The 17,516-nt window shown below is 37.9% G+C and overlaps 1 pseudogene; it reads left to right on the plus strand.

The window, feature by feature from the left end:
- Nucleotides 1–260: 260 nt before the first annotated feature.
- Nucleotides 261–2,163, plus strand: LOC129555494 (U3 small nucleolar RNA-associated protein 4 homolog pseudogene; annotated as a pseudogene).
- Nucleotides 2,164–17,516: the final 15,353 nt, after the last annotated feature.

Consider the following 17,516-nt stretch of genomic DNA (forward strand, 5'->3'; position numbering starts at 1 on the left):
GGACATGCAAGGCTTACATGGCCAAGATTCACACAAGGTCCTGCTCAGTTTCTACCCTAAAGCTTTTCTCCACATCTGAAACATCACAGCGTCTTTGTGGTGCCAAGTTTTAGAACTATACAAATGAATATTTCTTATGATTTAATAATTTTACCTTGTTTTATTTTTTTACATTCAATAAACGTTTAAAATTTCAGAATAACTTCCGGGGCAGAATACGCGAGTGCCTGCACGTGGGGCCAGGGCGGAGAGAGGCGAGCTCCCTGAGTGGCGAGCCCTTCCACCGGAATGGGTGAATTTAATGTCCATCGAGTGCGTTTCTTTCATTATGTTCCATCAGGGATCCGCTGTGTGGTTTATAATAACCAGTCAAACAGATTGGCTGTTTCACGAACAGATGGCACTGTGGAAATTTATAATTTGTCAGCAAACTACTTTCAGGAGAAATTTTTCCCAGGTCATGAGTCTCGGGCCACAGAAGCTCTGTGCTGGGTGAAAGGACAGCGACTGTTTAGTGCTGGACTCAATGGAGAAATTATCGAGTATGATTTACAGGCATTGACCATCAAGTATGCCGTGGATGCCTTTGGAGGGCCCATCTGGAGCATGGCCGCCAGCCCCAGTGGCTCTCAGCTTTTGGTTGGATGTGAAGATGGATCTGTGAAATTATTTCAGATCACCCCAGACAGAATCCAGTTTGAAAGAAATTTTGATCGTCAGAAAAGTCGAATCCTGAGTCTCAGCTGGCATCCTGCTGGTACTCACGTTGCAGCTGGCTCCATAGACTATATTAGCGTGTTTGACGCCAAATCAGGGAGTGCTATTAGTAAGATGCTGGTGGATAGGCAGTACATGGGCGTGTCTAAGCGGAAGTGCATCATTTGGGGTGTGGCCTTCCTGTCGGATGGCACTGTCATAAGTGTGGACTCTGCTGGGAAGGTGCAGATCTGGGACTCAGCTACCGGGACCCTCGTGAAGAACCATCTGGTCTCGAATGCCGACGTGCAGTCCATTGCCGTATCCGATCAAGAAGACAGTTTCGTGGTGGGCACAGCCGAGGGGACAGTGTTCCATTTTCAGCTGGTCTCTGTGACTTCCAGCAGCAGCGAGAAGCAGTGGGTGCGGACGAAGCCATTTCAGCATCACACCCGCGACGTGCGAGCCATGGCTCACAGCCCCACAGCGCTGATATCTGGTGGCACCAACAGCCACTTAGTTATTCGTCCTCTGATGGAGAAGGTGGAGGTAAAGAATTACGATGCTCCTCTCCGGAAAATCACTTTTCCTCACTGACGGCTGGTTTCCTGTGCAAAAAAGAATCAGCTTCTCCTCTTCCAGTTTGCTCATCACTTGGAACTCTGGTGACTGGGATCCACAGTTGCAACTGGAAAGAATGGGGATACCCTTCCACTCTCTAAAAATGCAGATCATTTACTTCACCTCAAGACAAAGGGTCCTGAGAACATTATCTGCAGCTGTATCTCCCCATGTGGTGGTTGGATAGCCTGTTCTACAGCTTCTCGTTTTTTTCTCTATCGACTGAATTACGAACAGGACAACAAAAGCCTACAGAGGGTTTCCAAAATGCCAGTGTTCCTTTGCTCTGCCCTCCAGATTTTGTTTTCTGAGGATTCAACAAAGCTCTTTGTGGCATCAAATCAAGGGTCTCTTCATGTCATTCGGCTCCTGGAAGGAGGCTTCAAGCACCTGCTTACTTTCCAGCCCCAGTCAGGGACCGTGCAGTCCATGTGTCTGCTAGCAGTTAGTCCAGACGGAGAGTGGCTCGCTGTCTCAGGCACCAGCGCCGGTGTCCACGTGTACAACGTGAAACAGCTAAAGCTTCACTGCACAGTGCCTGCTTACAACTTCCCTGTGACTGCTCTGGCCATCGCACCCAATACCAACAACCTCGTCATTGCTCATTCTGACCAGCATCCTCTTCCAAATGACAAAACCTTACTGTACAACCCACTGCCTCCCACAAACAAATCCGATGTCATTAGGAGGCGCACAGCTCATGCCTTTAAAATTTCTAAGAAATATAAGCCTCTGCTCTTTGTGGATCTCCTGGATGAAAAGACCCTGGTGGCAGTAGAACAGCCTCTGGATGAAATCGTTGCTCAGCTCCCACCACCCATCAAAAAGAAGAAATTTGGAACCTAAAAAGGGCACCGTCTGTGTCCTTCCTTGAACTGTCTACCCTGTTTTCACAAATCATGATGATAAAACAAAGTTATTCTTTAGAAAAAAAATTTCATAATAGTTGTAGATTCACAGCAAAGTTTTAAGGATATTACAGAACTCCTATATACCAAGAGAATCCCTGTTACTTCAGTGCTTACCAGTACTTGATTCCTTCAGATATTTCCTCCTCAATATTAGCCATTCTAAGATTAAACTAGGTGTGTGATTGTATCTCATAGTTTTCATTGCATGACATGTGATGTTAAGAATCTTTTCATATGTTTGTTACTCACTATCTTTTTTGATAAAGTATTTGTTCAGGTCTTTAGCCTTTTTAAGATTGATTCATTTATTTTCTTTTTGCTGAGTTTTAGTTTTCTCTGTATAATCTGGAACAAATCCCGTATCAGATAAGTATTTTGCAAATATTTTAAAACAAACTGTGGCTTGTGTTTTCAATCTCTTTAACAGTACCTTTCACAGAACAAGAGATTTAACGTTTATAAAATCTACCTTATTAACTTATTCTCTCATGAATTGTGTTTTGTTGTTGTATATAAAAACCCATCACCAAACCGAAGATCACACAGATTCTCTCCTATATTTTCATCATTTTGCATTTTATGTTTTGGTCTTTAATTCATTTTTATTTTTTGGTAAAGGGTGAGGTCAGAATCTAGGTTCACTTTCATTTCTTTTTTTTGCATAGAACTGTACATCTCTAGTACAGTTTTTAGAAAGATTAGTCTTTATCTGTTAAATTTTCCTTACAGATTTGTCAAAAATTAGTTGATTGCATTTGCGTAGGTCTGTTTCTGACCTTTATATTCTTTTCCCTTTATCATTACATCCATTAGTTTGCCAATACTATATTGTCTTGATTAGAGTAGCTATTCACTAAGTCTTAATAAGGGCTTCCCTGGTGGCTCAGTGGTAAAGAATTTGCATGTCAGTGTAGAAGATGAAGATTCAATCCCTGAGTCAGGAAGATCCCCTGGACAAGGAAATGGCAACCCACTCCACTATTCTTGCCTGGGAAATCTCATGGACATGGCAGCCTGGTAATCTACAGTCCATGAGGTCACAAAAGAGTCAGACACAACTTATTGACTAAACTTTAGCAATAATTTCAGGTAATGTGAGCCTTTGAACTTTGTTTTTCATTATTGTGTTCGATATTTTAGACTATTTGATATTGCATGTACATTTCAAAATAAGTTTATTGACATTCAGGCAAAAAGAGTTCTTGGATTTTGAATGGGAATGCATTAATTTTATAATTTAAGCCAGGAAAAATTGATATCTTAATAACATCAAGTTTTCCAAATCATGTCAGCATGGATTTCAATCTTTGATTTTGTTCAGTACAGTTCAGTCACTCAGTCATGTCCGACTCTTTGCAACCCATGGACTGCAGCACTCTAGGCATCCCTGTCCATCACCAACTCCTGGAGCTTTGCTCAAAGTCATGTTCATTGAGTCAGTGATACCATCCAACCATCTCATCCTCTGTCATCCCCTTCTCCTCCTGTCTTCAATCTTTCCCAGCATCAGGGTCTTTTCCAAGGAGTTCTTCGTATCAGGTGGCCAAAGGATTGGAGCTTCAGCTTCAGCATCAGTCCTTCCAATGAATATTTAGGACTGATTTTCTTTAGGATTGACTGGTTTGATCTCCTTGCAGTCTAAGGGACTCTCAAGAGTCTTCTCCAACACCACATTTCAAAAGCATCAGTTCTTCAGCACTCAGCTTTCTTTATGATCCAGCTCTCACATGTATACATGACTACATGAAAAACCATAGCTTTGACTAGACTAGACTTTGATTTTGTTAGTATTTTGTAATTTTTTGAACACATTTTTTGTATAAAATACGTAAAGTAGCTAGTTTTTTTCCTACATAGTTAATTTTTAAAATCTTTATTGCAGTATAATTCATTTCATGTGTGGTGTGCTGTGCTGTGCTAAGTCAATGCAGTCGTGTCTGACTCTTTGCGAACCTATCGATGGTAGCCCACCAGGTTCCTTCTTCTATCCATGGGATTCTGCAGGCAACAATACTGAAGTGGGTTGCCATGACCTCCTCCAGGGGATCCCCCAGGCCCAGAGGTTGAACCCACATCCCTTACATCTCCTGCATTGGTGCCACCTGGGAAACCTCATTTTTCATTTCATACAATTTACCAGTTTGAAGCTAAACTTCAAGTTTTTAAAATATATTTCAGAGTTGTGCAGTCATTACTACCATCAATTCTAGAAGATTTTCATGACCAGAAAATAAAAACTTCTATACCCATTGACAATCACTCCCTATTTCCCTCTCAGTCACAGGTAATCCCTAACTTACTTTCTGTCTCCATAGACTGGTCTCTTCTGGATATTTTATATAAAAGGACTTACAAAGTGCAGCCTTTCATAGCTGACTTTTTCGCATACATAATATTTTCAAGGTTAATCCATGTTGTCGTCATCATAAAAGTTGCTCAGTTGTGTCTGAATCTTTGTGACTACATGGAATAGTTCATGGAATTCTCCAGTAAGATACTGGAGTGGGTTGCCATGCCCTCCTCCAGGAAATCTTCCCAACTCAGGGACTGAACCCAGATCTCCCGCATTGCAGGCAGATTCTTTACCAACTGAGCCACCAGAGAAACCCAATCCATGTTGTAGCTTGTTATTAATACTTCACTCCCTTTTTATTACTGAATATTACTCCATTGTATGAACATGCCACTTTCAGTTAATAATGGGTATTTTGATTATTTCTACTTTTCAGCTCACGTGATTAATGTTAGTATCAATATTAGTGTACAGTTCAGTTCAGCTGCTCAGTTGTGTTTGACTCTTTGTGACCCCATGAACCACAGCATGCCAGGTCTCCCTGTCCATCACCAACTCCTGGAGTCCACCCAAACCCATATCCTTTGAGTTGGTGATGCCATCCAACCATCTCATCCTCTGTCATCCACTTCTCCTCCTGCCCTCAGTCTTTCCCAGTATCAGGGTCTTTTCAAATGAGTCAGCTCTTCGCATCAGGTAGCCAAAGTATTAGTGTACAAGTTTTGTGTGTACTGAGGTGTTTTAATTTATTTGGGTATATACTTAGGAGTCTTTCTGCTTAAAGCGGGTTGGCCCACTTTTTATTCCCTCACTAGAAGGCAATGGCAAGCCACTCCAGTACTCTTGCCTAGAAAATCCCATGGATGGAGGAGCCTGGTAGGCTGTAGTCAGTGGGGTCGCTAGGGGTCGGACACAACTGAGCGACTTCACTTTCACTTTTCACTTTCCACTTTCACACATTGGAGAAGGAAATGGCAACCCACTCCAGTGTTCTTGCCTGGAGAATCCCAGGGACAGGGGAGTCTGGTGGGCTTCCGTCTATGGGGTCACACAAAGTTGGACACGACTGAAGTGACTTAGCAGCAGCATACTTAGGAGTGGAATTGCTTGGGTGGTACTAGTGGTAAAGAACCTGCCTGCCAATGCAGGTTAGGCATAAGAGATGCAGGTTCAATCCCTGGGTCAGAATGATCTCCTGGAGGAGGGCACAGCAACCCACTCCAGTATTCTTGCCTGGAGAATCCCATGGACAGCAGAGCCTTGTGGGCTGCAGTCCATAGTGTTGTACAGAGTTGGACATGACTGAACTGACTTAGCATGAAGCATGTTTAATATTTTGAGGAACTGCTAAGCTCTTTTCCAAAGTGTCTGCTCCATGTTACATGCTGATCAGCAATGGATCAGGTTTCTAAGTTCTCTACACATTTGCATTATCTTGTTTTTGTCCATTTTCTCAATATACTCATCCCAGTGAATATGAAGCAGCATTTCTTTGTTTTAATGTAAGAATTAATAAAATTATGTACTTTTCATGCCATTCCAGATATTTGTATACCTTCTTTAGAAAGATACTTGTTTAGATATTTTCCCCATTTTAAAAATTGAATTATTCATCTCTTTAATATCAAGTTGTAAGAGTTCTTCCTTATATTTTGGATATTAATCCATTATCATGTATGTTATTTGCAAATTTATTTACTTTTTAACACTTTATGAATAGTATATATTTGAATTTTAAATTCCAGTGATTGATTCCAGCCAGTACATAAAGCTGGAATTCTTTTATATATGAATCTTGTGTACTATGAACTTATTTTACTCATTTGTAAGTTCTGAGATTTTTTTTTAATATGGGGAGTTTTCTACTTGTCAGTTATCTGTGAATACAAATAATTTTATTTCTTCTTTTCCAATCTGTACATATTTTATTTTTATTCCTTCTGCAATGGCACTATCTAGGACTTCTAGTATGATGTTTAATAAGGATGATGATAGAGAACATTTTTGTCTCATTCCCAACCTTAAGATGTTGGGCAAACTTTATCAATTTTATTGATCTTCTTGAAAAACCAGCTTTTGGTTTAATTTATTTTTTTTCTCTATTTTTCCTGTAGATAAGTCTAATTTTTATTTTTTACGTTCTTATATTTTTTTGTTAGCTTCAACTTTTCTTCCTTTCTATATATTCTTAATGTGGACGCTTGGGTTTCCAAGCTGCTCCATGTAAAGAATTTGCCTGCCAATGCAGGAGATGCAGGCTCAATCCTTGGGCCAGGAAGATTCCCTGGAAAAGGAAAAAGCTACCCACTCCAGTATTCTTGCTGGGAAATCCCATGGATAGAGAAGCCCATGGGGTTACAAAAGCGTTAGACATGACTTAGTGACTAAACAACAGCAACAACAATAATGTGGAGACTTAGATTATTTGTATTAGATTTTTCTTGCAGTGGTAGTTGTGTGTGTAAGTCAATTCAGTTGTGTCCGACTCTTTGCAACCCTATGGACCATAGTCCGTGGGGCTCCTCTGTCCTTGGGATTCTCCAGGCAAGAATATTGGAGTGGGTTTCCATGCCCTTCTTTAGAGTAGTAAAGGGGAGTTTTTAATGTTTTGGTTGTAGCCTATAAACTTTGATAAATTATATTTTCATTTTTATTTAATTCAAATTTATCACCAGACTATTTCTGTCACCTATGCATTATTAAGTGTCTTGCTAAATTTTTGCATAATGGATTCCAGGTTCACCCATGTTGTCACAAATGACAGAATTTCCCCTTTTTTGAGGCTGAATGATATTCTGTGTATTATGCCACGTTTTGTTAATCCATTCATTTATGAACAGACACTTAGGTTGTTTTCGTACCTGAGCCTTTGTGAATAATGTTGCTATGAACATAGAAGTACAGATATTACTTTGGGATCATGATTTTGTTTACTTTGGACATATACCCAAAAGTGAGATTGCTAGAAAATAGGGCCATTCTATTTTTAATTTTTTTGAAGAACTACCATACTATTTGCTAAAAGTGGCTTTACCAATGTAAGTTTCCATAAAAAATGTCCAAGTCCCCTTTCTTCCACATTCTTGCCTGTATTTTTTCTCTTGTCTTTTTGCAATAGCCATTCTAACAGATTTGAGATGGTATCTCATTGAGGTTTTTATTTGCATTTCCCTAGTGATGTTGGGAGAAGGAACTGGCAACCCACTCCATTGTTCTTGCCTGGAGAATCCCAAGGATGGGGAAGCCTGGTGGGCTGCCGTCTATGGGTTCGCACAGAGTTGTACACGACTGAAGCAGCTTAGCAGCAGCAGCAGCAGTGATGTTGAGCATCTTTTCATTGGCCCTTTGTGTATCTTTGTAAAAATTTCTATTTAGGTTTTTTACCCATTTTAATTTGGTTATTTACTATTATTGCTACTGAGTTGTATGAATTCCTTTTGTATTTTGAATATTAGCCTCCTATTAGATATGTGGATTGCAAATACTTTCTCTCAATTCCTTTCTGAACAGAAGACCTTTAGTTTTCTGTAGTCTCAGTGGTTTAGTTTTTAATTTACTTCCTTTGCTTTTGGTATCAAATCTAAGAAGTCAATGCCACGATCAAACTTCTTGAAGTTTGCCCCTGATGTTTCCTTCTAGGAATTTTATAGTTTTATATTTTGTGTTCAAGTCTTTGATCCATTTTGACATGATTTTGGTGTAAGACAGTGGCCCACTTCATTCTTTTGCTATCCAATTTTTATACCACCATTTACTAAAGATCATCTTTTCTAGACAGCATATTAAAAATCAGAGGCATTACTTTACCAACAAAGGTCCATCTAGTCAAAGCTATGGTTTTTCCACTAGTCATGTATGGATGTGAGAGTTGCACTATAAAGAAAGCTGAGCACCAAAGAATTGATGCTTTTGAACTGTGGTGTTGGAGAAGACTCTTGAGAGTCACTTGGACTGCAAGGAGATCCAACCAGTCCATCCCAAAGGAAATTAGTCCGGAATACTCATTGGAAGGACTGATGCTGAAGTTGAAACTCCAATAAAGAGTTTGGCCACCTGATGTGAAGAACTTACTCATTGGAAAAGACCCTGATGCTGGGAAAGACTGAAGGCAGGAAGAGAAGGGGACGACAGAAGATGAGACGTTTGGATGGCATCACCGACTCGATGGACATGAGTTTGAGTAGGCTCTGGGAGTTGGTGATGGACAGGGAGGCCTGATATGCTGCAGTCCATGGGGCTGCAAAAAGTCCGACATCACTGAGCAACTGAACTGAACTGATCTTTTCTTCTTTGTTTATTCTTGGTTCCTGTGTCAAAAAGTAATTGACCATATGTGAATGGGTTTATTTTGGTGCTCTCTGTCCTGTTGCATTGATGTATGTGTCTGTTTTAATGCTAAAATTATACTATACTATTTTGATTATTAGAGCTTTGTAACATATTTTGAAATCAGGAAGTATTATACCTCCAGCTTTGCTCTTTTTTCTCAAAATCGCTTTAGCTATTCAGAGTCTTTTTTGTGTTTCCTTACACATTTTAGTTTCTTTTTCTTCTTCTATTTCTCTGAAAAATGTCATTGGAATTTTAATAGGAATTGTGTTGAATCTGTGTATTATTTTGAGTAGTATGGATATTTTGATAATATTAACTCAATATCAATACCTTTCCATTTATTTATGTCTTCAATCTTTTTCATCAATGTCTTATAGCTTCAGAGTACAAATCATTAACCTCTTTTGTTAAGTTTATTCTTAATAATTTTATTGTTTTATAATGCTACTGTAAGTGAAATCATTTATTTAATTTCCCTTTCTGAAAATTCACTGATGAAGGTATACATATGCAACTGACACGGCATCATTATTATTAATTTTGTACTTTACTTAACTAACTAAATTTTCTTTCAGTCTTCTGTGGGATTTTCTATATATAATATCATGTCACTGGCGAATGCAGACACTTTTCCTTCTTTTCCTATTCAGGTACTTTTTATTTCTTTTTCTTACCTAATTGCACTAGCTAGGACTTCCAGTATTATGCTGAATAAAAGTGAAAGTGGGTACTCTTACATTGTTTATGATCTTAGAGGGAACAATTTCAATGATTCACCATTATATATGGGCTTGTCATGTGTAGCTATGGGCTTGTCATGTATAGTCTTTATTATGGTGAGGTACATTTCCTATATACTCAGTTTACTGAGAGATTTTAGTATAAAAGAATGCTTAATTTTTTTCCTTCTTCTAAATTGGAATTTTGTTTATTCTTTTTTCAGTTTCTTTGTGTTTGGAAAAGATGCTTGATATGATTTCAATTTTCTTAAACTTATTGAGACTAGTTTTATGGTCTTGCCTATGCTTTATCCTGGAGGGTGTTCTTTGTATGCTTGAAAGAATATGTGTTCTGCTGCTGGTGAATGGAAAGCTCTGTGTATGTCTCTTAGGTTCATCTATTATAATATGTAGTTAAAAGTCAATGTTTTCTTATTGATCTTCTGTCTGGATTATATATCCATTCTTAAAAGTGGGGTATTGAAATTCCCCATTGTTACTGTATTGCTTCCTTCTAATATGTTAATATTTGTTGTGTAAACTTATGCATTCCTAATACTGGGTGCATAAATATTTATAATTATTGTATCCTCTGGCTAAGTTGACTTCTTTATTATTGTACAATGATTTCCTTCATCTCTTGTTACAGTCTTTGGACTTCCATGTTTTCAATTACTAACTTAAGTTAAAAATTATGGATTGATATTAGTTCATCAGTATAACAAAAATGTGTACTAATGGAGATATTAATAATGAAAAAAATTGTCTTCATGGGATATCTGAGAACTCTCTGTACTGTGAGCTGAACTTCTCTGTAAACCAAAGACTCTTCTAAAAATATAGTCTATTAGTTTAAAACACACACAAACATGGTTACACACACACATATGGAACTCAGCAGGATAAAGTTTCAAAGGAAATACAGAGCCTTAAAATTTCATAATCAAAAGAAGACGTGAAGAGTTAATTATGTAGATGTCTAACTTAAGTTAGGAAGAACAACAGAATAAATTCTTAAATAGGAAAAAAGATATAAGTACAAGAGAAAAGTTACTGAAATATGAAAGAAGCATGCATTAGACTAAACATTTTAGAAGATTAATGAATTACATAAAACTGATGAATTGACTAGCAAAAAGAGAAAGAACAGGTAAACATAATTTTGCATAATACAACATGAATTAAAAAAAAATAACCAGAGAACAGATCAATAACCTCACCAAAATCTATTGGAAAATTTTGAGGATGTGAATGAATTTTTTGAGAGAAAAAAATCTTTCGTATCTTTCATAAATTGACTAAAAAAAAAAACACAAAAATTTGAACCTTTACAAAAATTATCTGCCCATAATGTTACCCTCTATAGTCCATCAGTGAATGCCAATATATAACACAAACGTCAGTCACGAATGGTTAATGATCAATATACAGGTATGATCTATAAAAGGAAAACAAATATTGGTCCTCATTAAAATAAAACTTTTGCTCTGTGAAAATCCTTTTAAGAGAGGGAAAGAAAAGTTATAGACTGATGAAAATATTTGCAAAGAATATATCTGGAAAAGACTCTATATCTAAACTATATAAATAAAACAATAATTTTTAAAATCTAATTATAAAATGGGAAGAAGTTATGACAAGATATTTTATCAAAAAACACAGACAGATTTCAAATAAGCACCTGTAAAGTATTCAACATAACTGGCTGTTAGGGAAATGCAAATTTAAAGGACGCTGATATATGCACATATCAGAATGGCTAAAATAAAATCCTAAAAAATTAAGGATGTTGAAATATTGCATTGAAATGTTGCTTGGGATGTTAAATGGAATGAGTGGTATGGAAATTTGTTATTTTTTTAACTAGAAGTACCCAGACCACCTGACCTGCCTCTTGAGAAACCTGTATGCCAGTCAGGAAGCAACAGTTAGAACTGGACATGGAACAACAGACTGGTTCCAAATAGGAAAAGGTGTACGTCAAGGTTGTATATTGTCACCTTGCTTATTTAACTTATATGCAGAGTACATCATGAGGAACGCTGGGCTGGAAGAAGCACAAGCTGGAATCAAGATTGCCGGGAGAAATATCAATAACCTCAGATATGCAGATGACACCACCCTTATGGCAGAAAGTGAAGAGGAACTCAAAAACCTCTTGATGAAAGTGAAAGAGGAGAGTGAAAAGGTTGGCTTGAAGCTCAACATTCAGAAAACAAAGATCATGGCATCTGGTCCCATCACTTCATGGGATATAGATGGAAAACCAGTGGAAACAGTGTCAGACTTTATTTTTTTGGGCTCCAAAATCACTGCAGATGCCGATTGCAGCCATGAAATTAAAAGACGCTTGCTCCTTGGAAGGAAAGTTATGACCAATCTTGATAGTATATTAAAAAGCAGAGACATTACTTTGCCAACCAAGGTCCGTCTAGTCAAGGCAATGGTTTTTCCTGTGGTCATGTATGGATGTGAGAGTTGGACTGTGAAGAAAGCTGATCGCTGAAGAATCGATGCTTTTGAACTGTGGTGTTGGAGAAGACTCTTGAGAGTCCCTTGGACTGCAAGGAGATCCAACCAGTCCATTCTAGAGGAGATCAATCCTGGATGTACGTTGGAGGGACTGATGCTAAAGCTGAAACTCCACTACTTTGGCCACCTCATGCGATGAGTTGACTCACTGGAAAAGACTCTGATGCTGGGAAAGGTTGGGGGCGGGAGGAGAAGGGGACGACGGAGAATGAGATGGCTGGATGGCATCACCGACTCTGTGGACATGAGTTTGAGTGTACTCCGGGAGTTGGTGATGGACAGGGAGGCCTGGCGTGCTGTGATTCATGGGGTCGCGGAGAGTCAGACATGACTGAGCGACTGAACTGAACCGAACAGCTTGCATACAACCCAGATTTTCACTTTGGGCATATATCCTTGAGAAAGAAAAAGTAGTTTTCAGCCAACATTAGTGATAAATAAGTGGAATTTGAAATTTAAATTACAATGTCATTTATATTAACCTCCAAATACTTATACATAAGCATAACATAGCATGTATAATCATTATGAGGAAAACTAAAATCATGAATGAATCATAAATGAATCATAAAAAGTCATGAATGAATCATAAAATCATAAAGGAGTAAACAGATATTCTGTGCTCCTCAATGAAAAGACTCAATATTGTCAAAATATCAGTTCTTTCCAACTATATCAAGAGTTCAATGCAATCTTAATCAAAATCACAGTAATATTGTCCATCTGTTCGTTTGGATATCAACACACTAATTCTGAAGGTTATTAGAAGAGGCAATGTGAACAGACCAATCATGAGCACTGATATCAAAACTATGATTAAAAAATCTTCCAACAGACAAAGGCCCAGAGCCAGATGTCTTACAGGTGAATTCTACCAAAAGACTAGAGAAGAGCAGCAAAAAGCAAAATGGCTGTCTGAGGAGGCCTTACAAATAGCTGTGAAAAGAAAAGAAGCGAAAAGCAAAGGAGAAAAGGAAAGATATATCCGTTTGAATGCAGAGTTCCAAAGAATAGCAACAAATGCTAAAGGATCTTCTCTAGACAGGAAACACAGAAAGAGTGTATAAACTTGAACCCAAAGTAATAAAGAAAATGGCTACGGGATCGTACTTATCAATAATTACCTTAAACGTAAATGGGTTGAAATTTTCAAAAAGGCTAGGAAACAATTCTCATAGCCATCAATAGTTCAGTGTTGAGTTCATGAATAGTGTTTAAAGTTTGGGACAAACTGTAGTATTTGCTATTTGAAGTACTATTTGTAATTGGCATATTACGATGTAACATTGGTCTTCATTTCCAACTTAAAACGCCTAAAAATGCCTAACAGGTTTTTAGATTTGTGAATTTTAGTTGAAATGTATTTTACGATGTTACTAAACCTGCAGAAATATTGAAATATTTCAGAGAACTTATTCACTGTACATTTAATTTATTTTATTTATAAAAGTTATGAACTGTAGAAAGTTTTACTTGTTGGGTCAAATGCTTGTTGCATTTGAAGTGCTAGTTACAAGAAAATCAAATACCTTCAATGTATAAATGCTATTAAGTTTTTAAAGGACTCTGGAGTATAAGTAAGTTTGTTTAAAGAAATTTAGTCTATTCAACCTGAATCAGCTCTGTCAAACATTAATTAAAAGCCTCATTTTAAAAAAATAAATAAATAAATAAATAATAGTGGTGGGAGGGAGGGTTGGGAAGCTGGCTGGAGGTGGAGGTGGTGAAGTTTATAAATCTAATTAAAAATGAAGTTGCATTTCCATTTTCCAAATCCACCCATCCACCAGCGTACTGTGTCACTAGACATTATGTATGATTTTACTTTGTGACAGAAACCATTACATTTAAAAATTCATTACAGCAAGGTGAGTTAGACACATGATGGATGCAGCTTTAATTCTGCCATATATTATTACAGTTAAAATGTAAATGATGAAAAATATTTTGTGCTTATCAGCATTTATGTGGAAATCTGTTTTACAGTGATATATGATGTTATATTTCTATTATTGTGATGAAAAAAAAAAGCAATACAAAAAGACGAAGTGTTTATTAAAACATGAAAAAAAAAAGAAATAAATGGTTTTGCAGCACTGAAGAGATTATAGAAAGTAAATAAGCTAGATCAGACCTGTTTTATGTAGTAATTTTATAGTTTATTTTAGTTATTTCAGTTGTAAAATATTGTTATACTGTTAATTAGTTCTGATTGTTCATATTAAACTATTGTAATGCAAAAAAATAAATAAATAAATAAAATTAAAAAAATAAAAAATTAAAAAAAAAAAAAAAAAAAGAAAGCCTTCTTCAGTGATCAATGCAAAGAAATAGAGGAAAACAACAGAATGGGAAAGACAAGAGATCTCTTCAAGAAAATTAGAGATACCAGGGAATATTTCATGCAAAGATGGGCTCGATAAAGGACAAAAATGGTATGGACCTAACAGAAGCAGAACATAATAAGGAGAGGTGGCAAGAATACACAGGAGAACTGTACAAAAAAGTTCTTCATGACCCAGATAATCACGATGGTGTGATCACTCACCTAGAGCCAGACATCCTGGTATGTGAAGTCAAGTGGGCCTTAGAAAGCATCACTAGGAACAAAGCTAGTGGAGGTGATGGAATCCCAGCTGAGATATTTCAAATCCTGAAAGATGATGCAGTGAAAGTGCTGCACTCAATATGCCAGCAAATTTGGAAAACTCAGCAGTGGCCACAGGACTGGAAAAGGTCAGTCTTCATTCCAATCCCAAAGAAAGGCAATGCCAAAGAATGCTCAAACTACCGCATAATTGCACTCATTTCACACGCTAGTAAAGTCATGCTCAAAATTCTCCAAGCCAGGCTTCAGCAATATGTGAACCATGAACTTCCAGACGTTCAAGATAGTTTTAGAAAAGGCAGAGGAACCAGAGGTCAAATTGCCAACATCCGCTGCATCATGGAGAAAGCAAGAGAGTTCCAGAAAAACATCTATTTCTGCTTTATTGACTATGCCAAATCCTTTGACTGTGGATCACAATAAACTGTGGAAAATTCTGAAAGAGATGGGAATACCAGACCACCTGACCTGCATCTTGAGAAACCTATATGCTGGTCAGGAAGCAACAGTTAGAACTAGACATGGAACAACAGACTGGTTCCAAATAGAAAAAGGAGTATGTCAAGGCTGTATATTGTCACTCTGCTTATTAAACTTACATGCAGAGTACATCATGAGGAACACTGGGCTGGAAGAAGCACAAGCTGGAATTGCTGGGAGAAATATCAATAACCTCAGATATGCAGATGATGCCACCCTTATGGCAGAAAGTGAAGAGGAACTCAAAAGCCTCTTGATGAAAGTGAAAGAAGAGAGTGAAAAAGTTGGCTTAAAGTTCACCATTCAGAAAACAAAGATCATGGCATCTGGTCCCATCACTTCATGGGAAATATATGGGGAAACAGTGGAAACAATGGCTGACTTTATTTTTAGGGGCTCCAAAGTCACTGTAGATGGTGATTGCAGCCCTGAAATTGAAAGATGCTTACTCTTTGGAAGGAAAGTTATGACCAACCTAGATAGCATATTAAAAAGCAGAGACGTTTCTTTGCCAACAAAAGTCCATCTAGTCAAGGCTATGGTTTTTCTAGTGGGCATGTATGGATGTGAGAGTTGGACTGTGAAGAAAGCTGATCGCCGAAGAATTGATGCTTTTGAACTGTGGTGTTGGAGAAGACTCTTGAGAGTCCCTTGGACTGCAAGGAGATCCCACCAGTCCATCCTAAGGGAGATAAGTCCTGGGTGTTCATTGGAAGGACTGATGCTAAAGCTGAAACTCCAATACTTTGGCCACCTCATGTGAAGAGTTGACTCCTTTGAAAAGACCCTGATGCTGGGAGGGATTGGGAGCAGGAGGAGAAGGGGACGAGAGAATGAGATGGCTGGATGGCGTCACCGACTCAATGGGCATGAGTTTGAGTGAACTCTGGGAGTTGGTGATGGACAGGGAGGCCTGGCGTGCTGTAATTCATGGGGTCGCAAAGAGTCGGACACGACTGAGTGACTGAACTGAACTGAACTGAACAGCTCTTTTGCTCACTCACAGATTCTTCACTATATGTAAATCAATCAATGTGATACACCATATTAACAAATTAAAGGATAAGAACCATATGATCTTGTCAATAGATGCAGAGAGAATTTTTGACAAAATTCAACACCCATTTAAAAAACCTCTAGAAAGGAGGCATAGAATGAACCTACCTCAACATATAAAGCCTTTATATGACAAACCCACAGCAAACATTATTCTCAACAGAGAAAAACTGATAGTATTTCCTCTAAGATCAGGAACAAGACAAGGGTGCCCAATCTTGCCACTATTATTCAACATAGTCTTGAAAATCCTAGGCATGGTAATCAAAGAAAAAAAAAAAGAAATAAAAAGAATTCATATTGGCAAAGAAGTAAAACTCTCACTGTTTGCAAATGATATGATACTATACATAGTATAATATATGCCACTAGAGGTAATCAATAAATATAGTTGAGTTACAGGATATAATATTAATATAAAGAAAACCCTTGCATTCCTACACACTAACAAGAAAGAAAAAAAAAGAAACTAGAAGAAGAAATAAGGAAACAATGCCATTCACCATTGCAACCAAAAGTGTTAGGGGAAGCACACTGATTGAAACCGCCCACCCTGGCCAGGCACCATAGACAGGCACCAAACAACCATTTGCACGAGTTGTTTTATGACAGGAGGTCCTGGTAAGGAACACGGAACTAATAAGCCACCACCAACGGGAAGAATTCAGGAAGGTCAAAAGGAGACACCACATGTCTGACCACTTCCCAGAATCCTTCTCTCTGACATCCATCTTGACTGAACAAGGTGTGCACCACCAGGAAGGACTCTTGAGTCAGAATGATTGGCTAAAGACAACCTGGAAATGAATCCCATCACCATAAAATCTGAGACTGCGAGCCACATGTTCTCCTGGGTTCCCTTACCCTACTGCTCTCCACCTGGGTGCCCTTTCCCAATAAAATCTCTTGCTTTGTCAGCACAAGTGTCTCCTTGGACAATTCATTTCCAAGTGTTAGACAAGAACCCAGTTTTGGGCCCTGGAAGGGCTCCCCTTTCCTGCAACAAAAAGATAACATGTCTAGGAATAAATCTATCTAAAGAGACAAAAGACCTGTATACAGAAAACGAAAAGACGCTGGTGAAAGAAATCAAAGATGACATGTCTTGGGTTGGAAGAATCAATGCTTTGGAAATGATTATACTACCCAAAACAATCTACAGATTCACTGAAATCCCTATCAACCTACCAATGATATTTTTCACAGAACTACTGCAAAAAATCTCAAAATTTATATGGAAACGCAAAGAACAGTGAATAGCCTAAACA

This window comes from Moschus berezovskii, chromosome 15 (genome assembly GCF_049115385.1).
Source record: "Moschus berezovskii isolate FMDL1 chromosome 15, NW_MosBer_1.0, whole genome shotgun sequence".
NCBI classification, from domain to species: Eukaryota; Metazoa; Chordata; class Mammalia; order Artiodactyla; family Moschidae; genus Moschus; species Moschus berezovskii.